This window comes from Piliocolobus tephrosceles, chromosome 19, assembly GCF_002776525.5.
Source record: "Piliocolobus tephrosceles isolate RC106 chromosome 19, ASM277652v3, whole genome shotgun sequence".
NCBI classification, from domain to species: domain Eukaryota; kingdom Metazoa; phylum Chordata; class Mammalia; order Primates; family Cercopithecidae; genus Piliocolobus; species Piliocolobus tephrosceles.
In genome coordinates, this window is record NC_045452.1 from 6,651,405 (window position 1) to 6,670,170 (window position 18,766).

Genomic DNA, 18,766 nt, shown 5'->3' on the forward strand with positions numbered 1-18,766 from the left:
TTTAGATATTGCAAATATCTTATTTACATCTCAGCATCATATATACATTTTAGATATTGCAAATATCTTCTTTATATCTATGATCTCTTCATTTTGACTATAGTACACTTCACTGAACAGAAATCTTCAAATGCAAAGGTCAGTAATATTTAGGCCATGTTATTTGATTATAATACAATTAAAAATATCTTTTAAAAAGCTCAGAGATTTCAAAAATAAATAGTTGTAAAAAAAATCTCATAGATTTCAAAAATAAATAACATACTATACAACCCTTGTGTTAGAATCACTATGTAAAAAGTAAAAAGTAGAGGTTCCTCTTCAAAGAGAGTTTCCTCCCTGTCGAATTATGAATAAATAGTAACTTCTCTTAGAAGTAAAATTTATTCAAAGACCTGTGCTAACATTCTTAGATATCCGCTAGCTGTAATAAATAAATTAACGTATTTTGTGTTCTTAGCTCCCACAATTTAGCCTAAATATTTGCCCTGGCATGCTTATACTGGTCCAAGCAAGCATTAGATCATAGCCTGTTCCTCTTCCTTATTTGGAGGTGTTTTTACCTTTCTCAGCATTCCACAAGTTACTTCCTCCTTCCTTTGTTCTCCTCTGCCTTTGCCTCTGTTAGAAAGTTCTAAGTTGTTAGCCAATTGGGACAAACACAGAATGTGAGGTTCCATTTCAGCCAGTGGAAACCAGACACAGCAGCAAGGTGGAAGCGTCAGGTTGTAAATAGCCCTGTATCCTTTGTTCAGGGTACTCTTGGCAAAACTGCTGGTGAGTGTACCCTTTCTGCAGAAAGTAAAAATGGCCTTGCTGAGAAAATTAAATTTATGTTCAAGTGCTATTTCTTTCTGGCACTGGGGAAGAAGAAGCACTTCTAACAACTAGGAAAATTAGGACATAACTAATTGAAGGATAATGAAAATATTACCAAGCAGCACTGGTGGGACACAGTTAAACTGGTACTTAAAGGTAAATTTATAGCATTAAATACAAGAGAAAAGAGTTTACAAGCAAATGAGGTAGGCATTTTTCTCCAAAAGTTATAAAGAGGAGTAACAGAGCAAGCCTATGAAGACAGGAAGAAAGGAAATAACAGAGTGGAAGAAATAGATGAAATAGATAAGAAAGTAACATTATAGATTAATGAAACCAAAAGTGATTTACTTGCCCTCGCCAAAAAAAGATTGCTAAAATAGACTTTTGGCAGAATTGGTCAATTTAAAGAAAATCAAAAGCTGCAAGTAAATTGAGTGGGCAAACTTTATGCAAAGGGCCAGATAGTAAATATTGTAAGCTTTTCATACACGGTCTCTGGCAATTAATCAACTTTGCTGTTGAAGCAGGAAAACAGGCATAAATAATACCTAAAGGAATGGGCATGTTTGTTGTTCCAATAAAACTTTATTTATGGACACTGAATTTTGAATTTCATATAATTTTCACATGCCAGAAAATACTATTCTCCTTTTTATAGCCATTAAAAAAAGTGAAATCTGTTCTTTGCTTGCTGTCAGCTGTACAAAAACAGGTGGCAAGCCGGATTCGACTGGCCCCAGATGTTAACTAGAAGAGGACAGATCTAAGGCTCAGTTGTTTAGTCACAATCCCTTAAGCATGGGTAGTCAGCAAAGGGACTACACCTGAGAATTATAAACAGCTGGACTTCTGGTGGGCAGACTATCCCCCGCCCCGAGCTCTGGCTGCCTCAGCCTCAGCTCTGGAACCCTGACTGCCTGGAACCCTGATCCAGAACCCAAGATCCTTCCAGGGCCTCAGGGGCATTGCTACCACCCCACTCCCTCCCAACCTAACCCCGAGTCCAGCAGTCACCACCAGGGGGCGTCAGAGCGCGCGCATGCGCCCAGCTTGGAGCCGCGCTGATCTCGCGCCGGCACCTGGCAGCCAATCGCAGGTCTCCACTGGACGCGAGCGGGTGGAGGCGTGCGCGTCGGCGGCGCCGGGGGCCTGAGGAGGCGTAGTCCCCGCCGGCTTTTCCCCGGGAGCGCCTTCTTGGCCGGTGCGTGGCCGGCAGCTCGGGAACAGCAGCTGATCCGGACCGGTAAGGACGGGGGCGTGGCGCGGCTTCAGCGTTCCCTGAGGGGAGACTTGAGGGATTTCTTGGCGAGCCGCTGCCCTGCGGGTCGCGACGCCGCGCCTGGCGGTGCGTTGCCGGAGCGGCCTTTGCAATGCAGCCGCTTTCTGTGAGGGAGTGCAAGGCAGAAGCAGGTCCCAGGATCCCCTCAGCACACCCCCTTCCCTAATGTCAGCAGGCGCCACTTTCACATCAGCCTCCACTCCCTCACGCAGACGTCCCCACCCCCGGGCTGGGCCCAGGCCTCCTGGAGAAGGGGCCTTTCCTGGCTCCCAGTGCGCTCCCCTCCCCCATCGCCCCCGTGGGGTTTCTTTTCGCGCTCAATGTATTTAAAAATCTGAAAACTGCTTTGTAACCCCAGTCCCTCCCCCATTCTGGAGACCTGTAGGCCCAGACCCCTTAAGGCATTTGAATGTATTGGCCTCTCTCCCTTACCACAGCGTCTTGTCTTATTTACTGCGTGGCTACCGGGACTCTTAACGCCGCCCCTGGGACCCTAATGGAGTCCCTCCCGTGAGAGCCAGGACCTGGGGTGATTTGAAGGCTTTTTGATTTGGGCAATTGGCGGGTGGGATGTTTCCTTTGCTAAAGTAGGGGAGATTGGAGGAACAGATCTGGGGGAAAGGAATTCAGTTCACTTTTCTGGTTAAGTGTGAGATGATTGATAAACACCCAAATGGCGACGTCAGGTAGGCAGTGGGATCGCAGATATTCTCGTAACATGTAAGTAACTAACGCTTCTCTCTGGTTACCTCAGGGATATGACCTTCTGCCTGGAATAGCTGAAGTTCTTAAAAGTTGAATGAGACCTGAGGTAAGAAGAGAGAACTCCCCCTAATAAGGACCAAAGTTGTATCTTTTTTCCCTTCAGTTTCGCTCTCTTGCCCATTCCTGTGCTAAAACATAGCTGTTTAGTGTTTAATATTTTACTAAGGGAATCTGAATGTGTATGATTAGTTCAGGTCAATTGATGTAGGTAATTCGGGAACCCTTTAAATTGCTTTCTTGAGAAAGGAGAGGGTGGTGGTGGCATTCTTTTACCACATCTTTTGAAAAAGAAAGAGCATCATGGATGTGAAGTTATATAAAGCTGACTTCTTTTATCATACCCTCTTTCTCAACAGATGTATTTCATGAGGTAATTGCCTCAGGGCAAAACTTTCAGAGTTGTCCATATTTGCTATCTCCTGTTCTCATTCTTCTTTAAACCCACTGTTGTCGAGGTCCCCGGTGAATTTCACTTTGCTTAATCCATGGCAGGACAGGGGAGGCCATCTGAAGTCATTGCATGCCAGTAGGTGAGATTATAGGTGAATTCTGTGGTCAGCAATTTGTAATTACAGCTCAGTGAGACCCATTGTATTAGTTATCTATTGCCGTGTAACAAATTGTCTCAAAACTTAGTAGTTTAAAAAAATTTTTATTACCTCATAGTTTTTGAAGGTCTGGAATCCAAGAGTGGCTTAGCTGGCTGGTTCTGGCTCAGGGTCTCTCATGAGGTTTCAGTCAAACTTTTGGCTGGATTGTCAGTCTCTGCGGAATTGACTTGAGTTGGATCATCTGCCTCTAAGCTCACTCACTGGGCTGTTGGCAAGAGGCCTCAGTTCCTCACTCTGTGGGCCTCTCCGTGGGGCTGTTCGTGTCATAGTAGCTGGCTTACTTCAGAGCAAATGATTCAAGAGACCTTGTACCCAAGATGAAGGACAGTCTTTATGACCTAATTTCTGAAGTGGCATACCATCACTTTTTGCTGTATGTGCTTGATCCCACAGACCAACCCTGTTACAGAGTGGGAGAGGGCTATATCTATGTGAATTCCAGGAAATGGGGTTCATTTAGGTCCATCTTGGAGGATGGCTACCACAGCCATTTATCCACCATTTAACCCTTTTCCGTAAGATCTCAAAGCGTTGTCCTGTTACTCTGGGTGAATAATTTGACTTCTTGCTAAGGCCAAAACCTCTACATGTGCACTTTTTTATTTAAGGATATTATTCTAGCAAGACTTCTCTTTGTCTAGGGTTAAATTTTCTGTCTCTCCAGATAATTAACATAGCAAACATACTGATTGTACTGTAACCTCACCTTAAAGATCTCGTTTTTGATGCCACATCTCCCATCTGCTTGTTTTATTTTATATTTGCTTGTCCTTACAGGAAAATTTCTCTAGAGTTGTCCATATTTGCCAACTCCTGTTCTCATTCTTCTTTAAACCCACTGTTGTCGAGGTCACCAGTGAATTCCACTTTGCTTAATCCATTGGTCAGTTTTAGTTGATTTTCTTGATTTTATTTGATCTATTGGCAGCATATATTATAGTTGTTCCTTTTCTCTTCCCCTTTGGATTCTGGGATGCTTCTCTTTCTTGATTCTCCTCCCACCGGAATGGCTGTGAATAATTGTTTCTTTTTAATTTCCTTTAAAACCAGCTCCTTCTCATCTCCATGACCTCTAATCAATGGAATGAGCCAGAGCTTAGATCTCAGACCTGTTTCCCTGAGTGATCTCATCCAGTCTTGTGTTTTAAATAATGCTGCATACCGAAGACTTCAAAATTTAAGTACCTACCTCAGAACTTGCCTTGAGCTCTGATCTCATAGATTTACCTGCTCAGCATTACCTCTTATGTGTCCTCCTCCTCTCCTTCACATCCCAAACCCAATCCATCAGTGAACCTTGTGGGCCCTCTAGATTTTGATCTAGAGTCCGACTCCTTAGTATCTCCATTTCTCCACCCTGTCCGATACTACCATCATCTTTTGTTTATAATATTTCAGTAGCTTCTTGTCTTCTCCTTCCACTGTTACTCTCTAAAGTCTATTCTCCACACAGTAGCCAGACCAATCCTGATGAAATGAGTCAGATCATATTACTTCTCACTCACAACCTTCCAGTAATCTCTCATCACACTCAGGGTAAAAGCTGAAGACTTTATGTTTATTTTTATTTATTTATGTACTTATTTTTTGAGATGGAGTTTCACTCTGTCACCCAGGTTGGAGTGCAGTGGTGCGGTCTCAGCTCACTGCAACCTCTGCTTCCTGGGTTCAAGCGATTTTCTTGCCTCAGCCTCCCAAGTAGCTGGGATTACGGGTGCCCGCCACCACACCCAGCTAATTTTTGTATTATTATTATTTTATTTTATTTTATTTTTTTAGATGGAGTCTCGCTCTGTCACCCAGGCTGGAGTGCAGTGGCACGATCTCAGTTCGCTGCAGTCTCTGTCTCCTGGGTTCAAGCAATTCTCCTGCCTCAGCCTCCCGAGTAGGTGGGACTGCAGGCATGTGGCAGCACGCCTGGCTAAGTTTTACATTTTTAGTAGAGATGGGATTTCACCATGTTGGCCAGGCTGGTCTCAAACTCCTGACCTCAGGTGATCTGCTCGCCTCGGCCTCCCAAAGTGTTGGGATTACAGGCGTGAGCCACCACACCTGGCTAAAGCTGAAGAATTTAGAATGGCCTACATGATCTTGGTTTTCCTTTACCACAATCAGCTCATTTTTTATTTCATCTCTAACTTGTCACCCTTTTCATTGGCCCACCTATGTTAGCCTGTTGATCAGTCCTTGCATGTGTTAAATGCTCTGGTCTCAGAGCCTTTGTGTTTGCTGTTCCCTTTGCTGGAGTATTCTTCCACAGGTAGCCATATTCATGTTATATGAATATCAACCTGCTTCCATTTCCTACTTTATTTTTCTCCGTAGTGTTCATATAACCATCTTACTTTTGTTAAAAACAATTATTTTCTGACTACCCTTTCTGGAATGTCAGCTCCCTGAAGTGAAGGACTTTGGATTACTGCTGTATCCCCAGACCAATACATGGCACCTTGTTGGCCCACCGAACTTTTATTGAATGAATGGTCTTAAATTCCTCTCAAATACCTGATGCTTCCCCTCCTCCTTTTCTCTCTAGTCATGAGATTATCAGAACTGTGCAGATTCTTGATCATTCCTGTATAATTTCTCTCTTAGTTTTTTGTGGACTGGGATATGTTTTAATTCTACTGATGCAATACATTTTGTAGCTGTAGTTCCGCCAAAATAGCAAACATCAGAACATCAAACGTGTGTATGTTTGGTCTTATATGATGGTCTTTCTGTAGAGTAACAATTTCTCCCTAATTTCTTAACATCCCTCCCACCAGCTCAGTTCTAATGCAGCAATATTACCTTAGGGTCAAGTTGATATGTGAAAGGAGAGTAGTGACTTTCACCTTTTGGCTTTTAACACTTAGTTAATGTGGGCACAAGTGGTTTTTTTTTTTTTTTTTTTTTAGACGGAGTCTTGCTGTGTCGCCCAGGCTGGAGTGCAGTGGCACGATCTCAGCTCACTGCACCTCCCAGGTTCAAGCGATTCTCCTGCCTCAGCCTCCTGAGTAACTGGGATTACAGGCATGCGCCACCATGCTTAGCTAATTTTTTGTATTTTTAGTAAGAGATGGGGTTTCACCATGTTGGTCAGGCTGGTCTCAAACTCCTGGCCTCGTGAGCCACCTGCCTCGGCCTCCCAAAGTGCTGGGATTACAGGCATGAGCCACCATGCCTGGCCTGGCACAAACTATTTTAATCTTATTCTTTGTTAGCTTCCTATACTTGTAAACTGCAAGTGTATATAGGTCCATTCTTTGTTCTTTCCCCTCAGTGTATAAATTAGTCATTTGGATAATACTAAATAATACAATTCTGAGAGTTGAGCTTAAGCATTAGTGTTGTATAAGTTTGAAACAAAATGTGAATGCTCTGCCGAAGTCTTAACTGGGGTTTTTTCCCTGGGAGCTTCCCAATCGCAGAGATCCAAGTTACACAGGGAGTCGTGATAGGACCTATCTGGCCTGCATAGGATATGCTGTCACAACTTCTCACAACCTCTAGATTCCTTATAACTAGGTTGACTATGTAATTTGTCATTTAAACTGACTTGAAGATTGAAGAGTGGCACTATCTGTAATTACACAGAGATAGAAGTTTAAACTGCAACTGTCTTGGCATACCAGCATATTTGGTAATCCTACATATAATTTATTTGGTCTTCCAAGTCCTTGGTATCGGAGAAGTGTTCACTCTGCAAGGAGATATAACTGTTCCATCTTTGGGAATGTATGACTCCCACTACAATTTATAAATTGACCACCTGATACTGGCTTCTTTTTGTTGGCTAGATTAGCTTGCATTGTTCGATTATCCTTGTTACAAATTGAGTCTGCTTAATGGTGCTTTGAAAATTTAGCAGCAGTTGTTGGGAGATGGAAGGTTATACCAGCCTGTTGCTAGGCATTTTTTTTCTTTGAAATATAAATCATATGCCATAAAATTCACCCTTCGGCATGTGAAATTGAATGGTTTTTAGTATTACATACTTATAAAATTGTACAACCATCAGCAATATCTAATTCCAAGACATTTCATCAACTCTAAAGAAACCTTGTATCCATTAGCAGTCACTCCCTATATTAGTTTTCTGTGGCTGCTATAACAAATTATCACAAACTTGGTGGCATAAAATAACAAAAATTTATTCTTCCTTAGTTCGGGAGGTCAGAAGTCTAAAATAAGTTTCACAAGACCTAAATCAAGATGTTGGCAGGGCTGTGCTCCCCTGGGAAACTCTAGGGGAGAATTCATTCTTTGCATCTTCTAGTTTGTGGATGTGACATTCCTTGGCTTGTGGCCATGCCACTCTAATCTTTGCTTCTGTCTTCACCTTTTCCTAGAGTGTGAAATCTCCCTCTGCTTCTCTAACAAGGACACTTGTGATGGCATTTAGGGCCCACCTGTATAGTCCAGGATAATTTTCCCATCTGCAAAGATCCTTTTTCCAAATAAGGTAACATTTACAGGTTTAAGGGATTAGGACCTGATATTCTGGGGGCGATTTTTCAAACCTGCTGTATTCCTTTCATTCCTCTTTTCATGGAGCCTATGGCAGCTGCTACTTTATTTCTGTCTTATGAATTTGCCTTATTCTGGACATTTTGTATAAGTAAAATAATAAAATATGTGGCCTTTTGTGTCTGGTGTTATTCACTTAGTGTATTTTCAAGGTACACTGTATTGTATGCCTGTTTGTACTTAATTTCTTTTTATGGCTGAATAGTACTTCATTGTACAGATATACCACAGTTTGTTTATTCATTCATGAATTAATTTACATTTGGTTGTTTGCACTTTGTAGCAGCATTATTGCTATATGCCAGCTAGCTTATGTATATGTTATATTTTCAGTTCTCTTAGGTATATACCTAGGAGTGATACTGTTGGGTCATGTGGTAACTCTATATTTAAATTATGAGCAATTGCCAAAGTTTTCCAAAGTACCAGTTTATATTGCCACCAGCAGTATATGAGGGTTCAGATATCTGCACATCCTCTGCAACACTTGAGGTTGTTTTTGGCTATAACTAACCTGGTGGATGTGAAGTAATAGCTCATAGTGATTTTGATTTGCATTTCCTTAATGACTAATTATGTTGAACAGCATTTCGTGTGCTGCTTGGCCATTTGTGTGTCTTCTTTGGAGAAGTGTTCAAATCCTTTTCCCTTTTTTTATTGTTTGTTTTTGAGACAGGGTCTCCCTCTGTTGCCCAGGCTCCAGTACAGTGACACAGTTATGGCCCACTGCAACGTCGACCTCCCAGGCTCCAGTGATCCTCCCATCTCAGCTGCCACCCTGCCTCATTCCACTCCTCAGTAGCTGGGACTGCAGGCTTGTGCCACCATGCCCAGCTAAATTAAAACATTTTTTTTTCTTGAGACAGTTTTGCTCTGGCAGCAAGGTTGTAGTACAGTGATGTGATCACAGCTTACTGCAGCCTCCACCTTCTAGGTCCAAGCAATCCTTCCACCTCAGCCTCCTGGGTAGCTGGGACCACAGGCATACTCTATCATGCCTGGTTAATTTTTAAATTTTTTGTAGAGTTAGGCTGGTCTCGAGTTCCTGGGCTAAGTCCTCCTGTCTCAGCCTCCCAAAATACTGGGATTACAGGTATGAGCCACTGTGCCTGTGTTTTTAAATTTTTTTGTAGAGAAGGAGTCTCACAACATTGCTTGGACTGCTCTTGAACTCTTGGGCTCAAGTGATCCTCCCATCTCAGCCTTCCAAAGTGTTGGGCTTACAGGCGTGAGCCACCATGTCCAGCCTATTTTTTTTTTTTTTAAACAGAGTCTCACTTTGTCGCCCATGCTGGAGTGCAGTGTCTTGATCTCGTCTCACTGTAACCTCTGCCTCCTGGATTCAAGTGATTCTCTTGCCTCAGCCTCCTGAGTAGCTGTGATTACAGGCATATGCCACCATGCCAGCTAATTTTTGTATTTTTAGTAGAGACAGGGTTTTGCCATGTTGGCCAGGCTGGTCTCAAACTCCTGACTGTAAGTGATTCTCCCACCTTGGCCTTCCAGAATGCTGGGATTATAGGCGTGAGCCACCGTGCCTGATTGGGACCTGTTTTTAAAATGAATTGTTTTATTGTGGTAAAAATGCATACAATTTACCACCTTAACCATTTTTAAATTAATAGTTCAGTAGTTTCAAGTGTATTTGCATTGATGTGAGACAGATCTCTAGAACTGAAACAATGCCCATTAAACAACAGACTCACCCTTTTCCTCTGCCCCTAGCCCTTGGTAACCATTACTCTACCTTCTGTTTTTTTTTTTTTTTTTTTTTTTTCTCTTTTTTTTTGAGACAGAGTCTTGATGTGTTGCCCAGGCTGGAGTGCTGCAATCTCCACTCACTGCGACTTCTGCCTCCCAGATTCAGGGGATTCTTCTGCCTCAGCTTCCCGAATAGCTGGGACTACAGGTGTGTGCCACCAGGCTCAGCTGATTTATTTTTTTGAAACAGAGTTTCTCTCTTGTCGCCTAGGCTGGAGTGCAGTGGCGTGATCTCAGCTCACTGCAACCTCTGCCTCCCGGGTTCAAGCGATTCTCCTGCCTCAGCTTCCCGAGTAGCTGGATTTACAGGTGCCTGTCACCACATGTGACTAATTTTTGTATTTTTAGTCGAGACAGGGTTTCACCATGTTGGCCAAGCTGAGCTCGAACTCCTGACCTCAGGTGATCTGCCCACCTCAGCCTCCCAAAGTGCTGGGATTACAGGTGGGAGCCTCTGCTCCCCGCCTCTACTTTCTGTTTCTATGAATTTGACTATTTTAGTTATCTCATATAGGTGGAATCATACAAATACAACAGTATTTGTCTTTTTATGACTGTTTTATTTTATTTGGCATAATATCCTCAAAGTTCAAACATGTAGCATGTGACAGGATTTTCTTCATTTTTAAGGTTGAATAATATATGATATATTTTGTTTATTCATTTTTGGGTAGACATTTGGATTGCTTCCACCCCTTGGCTGTTTTAATAGTCCTTCTGTGAACATGGGTGTGCCAATATCTCTTCGAGACCCTGCTTTCAATTCTTTTAGATGTATACCCAGAAGTAAGATTGCTATAACATATAGTACTGTTTTTAATTTTATGAGGAACTTCTGTACCATTTTCCATAGTAGTTATACCATTTTACAATCCAGTAACCATGCATGAGGATTCTAATTTTTTTCCAACAATGTTTGTTTTTTAATAGTAGTCATCCTAGTAGGTGTGAGGTGGTATCTCATGGTGGTTTTAAGGTGCATTTCTTTTATGATTAATGACACTGAAGATATTTCCTGGGTCTTTTGTGTATCATCTTTGGAGAAATGTCTATTCATGTTCTTTGCCCTTTTAAAAAATTGAATTATTTCTATTCGTCATCTCCATTATAGTTTTACTCCTTCCTTTCCAATCTGAATGCTTTTTGCTTCATTTTCTTGCCTAATTACCTTGGTTGTAGAACCTCCAGTACAGTGTTGAATTGAAGTGGTGAAAGTGCACATCTGTCTTGTTCCTGATCTTAGGGGCAGGGGAACTTTCAGTCTCACCATTAAGTATGATACTATAATAGCTGTGAGTCTCATCCAGATGTGGTGGAGAAAGTTCCCTTCTATTCTTAGTTGTTTTGTTGTTTCAAATCATAAAAGGATGTTAGCTTTTGTCAAGTGTTTTTTCTGCAGACAGGTGTGGTTTTTGTCCTTTATTAAAATGGTATAGGCTGGCCATGGTGGCTCACACCTGTAATCCCAGCTCTTTGGGAGGCCTAGGCAGGCGGATCACCTGAAGTTTTTCATAGTATTCCTTTATAATAATTATCTTTATTTCTGTGTGGTTGGTAGTAATGTCCCTCTTTATTTTTAAAAAACAATTAATTGAAGTGAAAATCACGTAACATAAAATCAGTTAAAGTAAACAATTTAGTGACATTTAGTGCATTTGTAATATTGTACATGTGCTGCCTCTGTCTAGTTCTGATAATTTCCATCATTCCAAAGTAAAACCCCTTTACCCATTAAGCAGTTTCTCACCATTTTCCCTTTCCTATCTTTTGGCAACCACAAATCTTTGTTTAATATCTATGGATTTATCTATTTCTGATATTTCCTGTAAATGAAATCATACAGTGTATGAGCTTTTGTGCCTGACTTCTTTCACATGGTATGTTTTCAGGGTTTACCATGTTGTAGCATGTATCAGTGTGTCATTTCTTTTATGGCTGAATAAACATTCTGTTGTATGTACACACCATGATTTGTTTATCCATTCATCCATTGATGGACATTTAGGTTGTTTTCACCTTTTGGTTATTATGAATTGCTGCTGTAAACATGTATACATGTACTTGAGTACCCTTATTTCTTTGAGTGTATATTTAGAAGTAGATTTCTGGGACCATAAATCTATGTTTAACATTTTGAGGAACTGCCAAACCATTTTGTAATAAAATCTTTTGATTTTTACAAGCTTTTGTTAATTTCCAGGATCTGAAAAATGTGATTTTTGTAGTTTTTGCTAGTGTTCTCTTTGCTTTTATGAAGGAGCAGCTATTTGTAGGTCCTTATTCCTCCCTTCCCCTTAACTTCACCCTGTTGACTTTGTTAACGCATTTTTTTAGTGTCTTTTTTGTGGTCCTCCATAGCCCCTCTTTAAATCATTCTTCAAGCCCTTTAAAAACTCAGCTTTAGTGAAGAAACTTTACTCTGAACTATCAGACCACTTTCAGTTTGAACTGCCACCCTGTCAAATCTCCTTTGTAGACTCTTCTGACCAAGATTCTGCTCATAGGAGGAAGGGAAAGAAAAGGGGGAAAATGACTGATTTTCTCTGTTGTTTAAGAGTAGATCCCAGGCTGGGCACGGTGGCTTACGCCTATAATTCCAGCACTTTGGGAGGCTAAGGCGGGTGGATCACCTGAGTTTAGGAGTTCGAGAGCAGCCTGACTTATATGGTGGAACCCTGTCTTTACTAAAAATATAAAAATTAGATGAGCGTGGTAGCATGTACCTGTAGTCCCAGCTACTTGGGAGGTCAAGATAGGAGAATTGCTTGAATCCAGGAGGTGGAGGTTGCAGTGAGCCGTGATCACGCCATTGCACTCCAGTCTGGGTGGCAGAGCGAGACTCCCGTCTCAAAAAAAAAAAAAGGTAGATCCCATGCATAACTCTAACTGGGGTAGGGAGGTTAGACATGCAAATACGTATCAGATCTAATGGGTTTGTCCTCAAAAATCAATTCTCACTTCCCATGATGGAAGAAGCCAGTAGGAGGGCTTCAATTCCAAAGAAAGCTGAGAGGTAAGTGGATGATAACCCACCTTCCAGATTATTTCTGTGCATTCAAACAATGACCTTTCTAGTAGATCATTGGTCTTTGTTTTTTTCAGACAGAGTCTTGCTCTGTCACTCAGGCTGGAGTGCAGTGGCGCAATTTTGTCCCACTGCAATCTCTGCTTCCCAGATTCAAGCAGTTCTCCTGCTGAGTAGCTGGGATTACAGGCACGTTCCACCATGCCTGGCTAATTTTTGTGTTTTTAGTAGAGATGGGGTTTCACTGTGTTGGCCAGGCTAGTGTCAAGTTCCTGAACTCATGATCCGCCTGCATCAGCTTCCCAAAGTGCTGGGATTATAGGCGTGAGCCATCGTACCCAGCTCTAGTAAATCATTGTTATAACCACACGCGAGTTTTTAACCACACACATACTCTTCTGAGGAAAGACTTCCCCAAACTATTGGTCCTTATGATGAGATCTGGCCATACACATTTTTCTTCTGAACCCCAGGATTGTGGGGCTGTCACATTTCCTCTAAGAGTACACTTTAGGAGCTCCCAGACTTGAAAATTGGCTGTTTCCCATGTTTGAACATTTTCCACTTTTTCCTTCAGTCTGCCTTTTTGAATTGATTTCTAACTACTTCTAGATAACATTTTTCCATTAATGAATATTTGAGTGCTTATTGTGTGCCAGGCACTGCTTTAGGCACTTGAGAGAAACCAGTGAACACAACAGACAAAATGAACAACAACAAAAACAAAACAGACTACTCCAACAGAAGGAACTAACAGTCCAGTAGAGGAAGAAAGATAGTAAGTATAATAAAAATGCAAATTCTCTGGTGAAATGGAAGATGATATTATAGAACTAGGAAAAAAATAATAGAGCAGGATTAGAAGTTGAGGAGGTATAAGAGAATTGTAATTTTACATAGTGTGGTTAGAGTAAGTCTCATGGAGAAGGTAAATTTGGACATGCACTTGAAGGGGATAAAATGTCCCCGTGTTAGCCATGGGGACATAAGTGTTGGGCAGAGACTCTGAAGGAATAGCAAGGTAGCCAGTGTGGCTGGTTTAAAGTGAATGAAGATTAGAATAGTGGAAAAAAAGGTCAGAAAGGTAGCAAGAGTGGAAATAGTAGTAAGGATCTGTAAATTCTTCATTTTTCTCTCAGTCTAGTCTGTGGAAATTGTCATGTCTTTTGATAAGGAACGACCTTGGTTTAATAGTTACTCCCCTCCTAGACTCTCAGGCTAGTTTGTTTTTTTTTTTTGTTGTTGTTGTTTTTTTTTTTTTTTTGAGACAGAGTATTGCTCTTGTTGCCCAGACTGGAGTGCAGTGGCACAGTCTTGTGCATAGTCTTGGCTCACTGCAACCTCCGCCTCCTGGGTTCAATTAATTCTCTTGCCTCAGCCTACCAAGTAGCTGAAATTACAGGCGCCCACCACCACGCCCAGCAAATTTTTGTATTTTTAGTAGAGATGGAGTTTCACTATGTTGGCCAGGCTGGTCTCGAACTTCTGACCTCAGGTTGTCTGCCCACCTCGGCCTCCCAAAGTGCTGGGATTACAGGCATGAGCCACTGTGCCTGGCCTTTTTTTTCTTTTTCTTTTTCTTTTAAGATGGAGTCTCGCTGTGTCACGCAGGATGGAATGCAGTGGTGCAATCTCAACTCACTGTAACCTCGCCCGAGATGCTTGTGCCTGAGCCTCCTGAGTAGCTGGGACTATATGTGTGCGCCACCATACCTGGTTAATTTTTTGTAATTTTTTTAGAGATGGGGTCTCACCATGTTGTCCAAACTGATCTCCAACTCCTGACCTCAAGTGATCCGCCCACCTCGGCCTCCCAAAGTGTTGGGATTACAGGCATGAGCCACTGTGCCTGGCCTCTCAGGCTAGTTTCAACCCTATTTTATACTCCTCTACCATCCTCAGCTTATTTTTGAAAAAGTATTTATTAAAAAACATTTATGAAAAAGTTATTTGTGTTTTATTTAGTTGCCCTGGATGGAATACAAATGTTTACTGTAGTGTTAAGGATGCTGTAGAACTCCCATTTACTGCAAGGATCTGTGTTTAATGGGCATTCAATTCTAAGACAGCAAATGTGTAGAGTTATTGGTGGGGCTGGGGGACAAGAGTACTGTAGATGGAGAGTGAGGGAGGTGGGGCAGGAGTTTGAGAATGCAGCAGTGGGGTGAAGAAAGTGATAGGCAAGGGAAGATGGTGGGGATAGTACCACAGGAGTCCTGGTGGCCTAAAATCTAATCACAAAGGTTACTCAAGTGGAACTGATGCCTGAAAAAAACTTGTGTGTGGTTATAACAGTGATCTACTAGAAGGGCCATTGTTTGAATGCACAGAAATAATCTGGAAGGTGGGTTATCATCCACCGATCTCTCAGCTTTCTTTGGAATTGAAGCCTCCAATTGGCTTCTCCCATCACAGGGGTGTAAATCGACTTTTGAGGACAAACCCGTTAGATCTGATATGTCTTTGCATGTCTAACTTCCCTACCCCAGTATCTCAAGATTCTGGTAAATTGGAACATAAGCATTTATGCATCCATTGGTGGACATTTGTAGAGAAGGGTCTCTGGACATCTAGAGGAGAAGAAAACTCTCATCGTCTAATGCTACTCTTGTTCTTAGTGAACTTGTTCATTAACTTATTAGCTTTGTTCCTGATTCTTGCTCTATTCCTCTTTCTGATCTTGAATGATGGTTGGATGGTGGGTTAATCAGTATGGACAACAGCCAAAAATCTAACCAAGAGCAGCTGGTTAGGAAGCCCAGCAGTGTTATTAGAACCCAGTTTAAATTTTTCTTCTTTGTTTGTTTGATGGTTTATTAACAATAGGAATTCATTTCTCACATTTTTAGGCTGGGAAGTTCAAGATCACGATGCTGGACAATTTGGTTCCTTAGTGAAGGCTCTTTTCCTGGCTGGTGAGTGATAGCCTTCTTGCTGTGTTCTCACATGACAGACAGAGGAAGCAAGGTCTGTGGTATCTGCTCTTATAAGGGCGCCAATCACATCATGAGGGCCCTATCCTCATGAATATCCTCATTACATCTTAACCTGATTATCACCCAAAAGCCACTTCTCTAAATACCATCACATTGGAGGTTATAGCTTCAGTATACACATTTAGGGGTGAGGGGAACACAGTTCAGCCATTGCATAATCCAAATTATGTATGCCTGAAATATTCTCTAGAATTGGAGGAATCATTTAACGCTTAGAAATAGAACACTGATATAATTACAGTTGTGTTTTAAGATCCATCTAGTGGTGGTGTGTTATATAATTTGAAGGACAGAGAAAAGAGAACAATTTAGGGACTAGTACAGGTGTACAAAAATGCAGTAACCAGTGGACCTAAACCTAGAAGTTGGGGCCTGGGCTGGGGGCCATTAATAGGAATGGACATAAAAGGTAGAATGAGCAATGCTCTGAAAGTTATTTAAAATGGCTTATAGGGTACTTTGACATTTTCTGGGAGGTAGAGGAGGTTTGAACAGGTTTAAAAAACAGAGAGTGAAAAAATGAATCCAATGAGACACTTTAATTCTTAAAGACTAAGCAGTTAACAGCAATAGCATCAGATATAGCTGTACACTAAGTCAGTTTTAGCAGAAAGAGCACAAAACCAGACTTCAGGAATTAGGCATGTTAGTGCTAACTCTGTCTACAAACCCTCCATATAACTATAGTAAATCATAAACGTTTTGGCACTTTAAAGATTAATCTTCAGATTGGCCAGGCACGGTGGCTCAGGCCTGTAATGCCAGCACTTTGGGAGGCCGAGGTGGACGGATCATGAGGTCAGGAGATGAAGATCATCCCGACCAACATGGTGAACCCCATCTCTACTAAAAATACAAAAATTAGCTAGTCGTGTTGGTGCACCTGTAATCCCAGCTACTCAGGAGGCTGAGGCAGTAGAATAGCTTGAACCTGGGAAGCAGAGGTTGCAGTGAGCTGAGATCGTGCCACTGCACTTTAGCCTGGGTAACAGAGCAAGACTCCGTCTTGAAAAAGAAAAAATAGTAACAATCATAAACTAATTAATTTTCAGATAAATCTAACGGCCATGTTGTCAGATTATAGTCTAATTTTTTAGGATATTGGAGAATATTAATGATTTTGATTTAGAATATTTTCTTTTTTTTTTGAGACACAGTCTCTCACTGTCACCCGGGCTGGAGTGCAATGGCGTGATCTCGGCTCACTGCAACCTCCACCTCCTGGATTCAAGCGATTCTCCTGCCTCAGCCTCATGAGTAGCTGGGATTACAGGTGTCCACCACCACGCCCAGCTAATTTTTTGTGTTTTTATTAGAGATAGGGTTTCATTATGTTGGCCAGGCTGGTCTCGAACTCCTAACCTTGTGATCCACCTGCCTCGGCCTCTGAAAGTGTTGGGATTATAGGTGTGAGCCACTGTGCCCAGCCAGATATTTTCTTTAGAGAGGATGTTAGAAAATACATTTAGAATTACCTAGAAGGTAGTTACTGGAAATGTGGAAGTGATCCTGAGAAGAAGATTGGATTTGGGCACGAGTTTTCCCACAGGACATTTGGTAATTCCTGGAGCCATTTTTAGTTGCCACCCTGGGGAATTACTGCTGGTTTCTAGTGGGTTAGAGATCACAGATGCTGCTAAACATCCTATAGTGCTCTCGACAACCCCCAGCAAAGAATTATCTGGTCCCAAATGTCAGTAATGGTTAGGAAACACTGGGCTAGGTGGCATCAACCTGGAGTTAGGCGATTTAAGTTGTATATAGACAGACTAAACCAATTGTAGTTGACTCCAAAGAACAGTGTATTCATATATGCGTTATTTATTTTTTTGTGGCATTATATATCTACTAATTAAGTTGTAAATCACTATTCATGATACACCAGTTTGTATATTTCATGCATTTACCACTGTCTACTCTGTGCTTTGCACAATATCTGACCAGACATGGGCAAACAAAATAATAGTTTTAGAGGAAATGAGGAAAATAATACATATGTTTTTATTAGTTTAATATTGTATTCCTATTAAAATTCATTTCCAAGGTGATACACATTTATAGGAATAAATATTGTCTATATGTTCCAAAAGTAGATACTGATATCCTCATTAGAATTGAAACAGTGTGCATGGCATACATTAGATGTCAGTTTAATTTTTATGCTTTGGATTATGCTGATTTGAAGGGTCCACATTGGGATACAGTGAATCTTGATATGTTTTTAGAAATTGGTGAGTTATGAATCTTGGTTTGTTTCTAGTGCCTACATTTTGCTATTATTAGACCAGTTTTAGCCCAGGCTAAAGTGCAGTGGCACGATCTCAGCTCACTGCAACCTCTCCTTCCCAGGTTCATGCTATTCTCCTGCCTCAGCCTCCTGAGTAGCTGGGATTACAGGTGCGCCAACATGCCCAGCTAATTTTTGTATTTTTAGTAGAGATGGAGTTCACCATGTTGGTCGGGATGGTCTTCATCTCCTGACCTCATGATCTGCCTGCCTCGGCCTCCCAAAGTGCTGGCACTACAGGCCTGAGCCACCGTGCCTGGCCAGTCTGAAGATTAATTTTTAAAGTGCCAAAACGTTTATGATTTACTATAGTTATATGGAGGGTTTGTAGACAGAGTTAGCACTAACATGCCTAATTCCTGAAGTCTGGTTTTGTGCTCTTTCTGCTAAAACTGACTTAGTGTACAGCTATATCTGATGCTATTGCTGTTAACTGCTTAGTCTTTAAGAATTAAAGTGTCTCATTGGATTCATTTTTTCACTCTCTATTTTTTAATAGACCTCGTGATGAGGCTTAACTGATTTTGTGGGTCACTGGTTAATTTTAAAAAAATGAGGCTGGGTGGCCGGGCGTGGTGGCTCAAGCCTGTAATCCCAGCACTCTGGGAGGCTGAGACAGGCGGATCACGAGGTCGGGAGATCGAGACCATCCTGGCTAACCCGGTGAAACCCCGTCTCTACTAAAAAATACAAAAAACTAGCCGGGCG

General features: G+C 41.6%; 1 protein-coding gene across 2 annotated transcripts in view; it reads left to right on the forward strand.

Annotated features, from left to right (window-relative positions):
* Positions 1–1,935: 1,935 nt before the first annotated feature.
* ZNF280B (zinc finger protein 280B) overlaps positions 1,936–18,766 on the forward strand; it is a 20,968-nt gene continuing 4,137 nt past the window's right edge. Inside the window, exons 1-3 of one of the 2 annotated variants that reach the window (XM_023194032.1) lie at positions 1,936–2,065; positions 2,856–2,912; positions 15,625–15,690. The gene's annotated coding sequence lies outside the window, so the exon portion shown is untranslated. Of the gene's footprint in view, positions 2,066–2,855; positions 2,913–9,839; positions 9,899–15,624; positions 15,691–18,766 lie in introns of those variants that run through there. The other variant, XM_023194033.1, reaches the window with a different exon arrangement.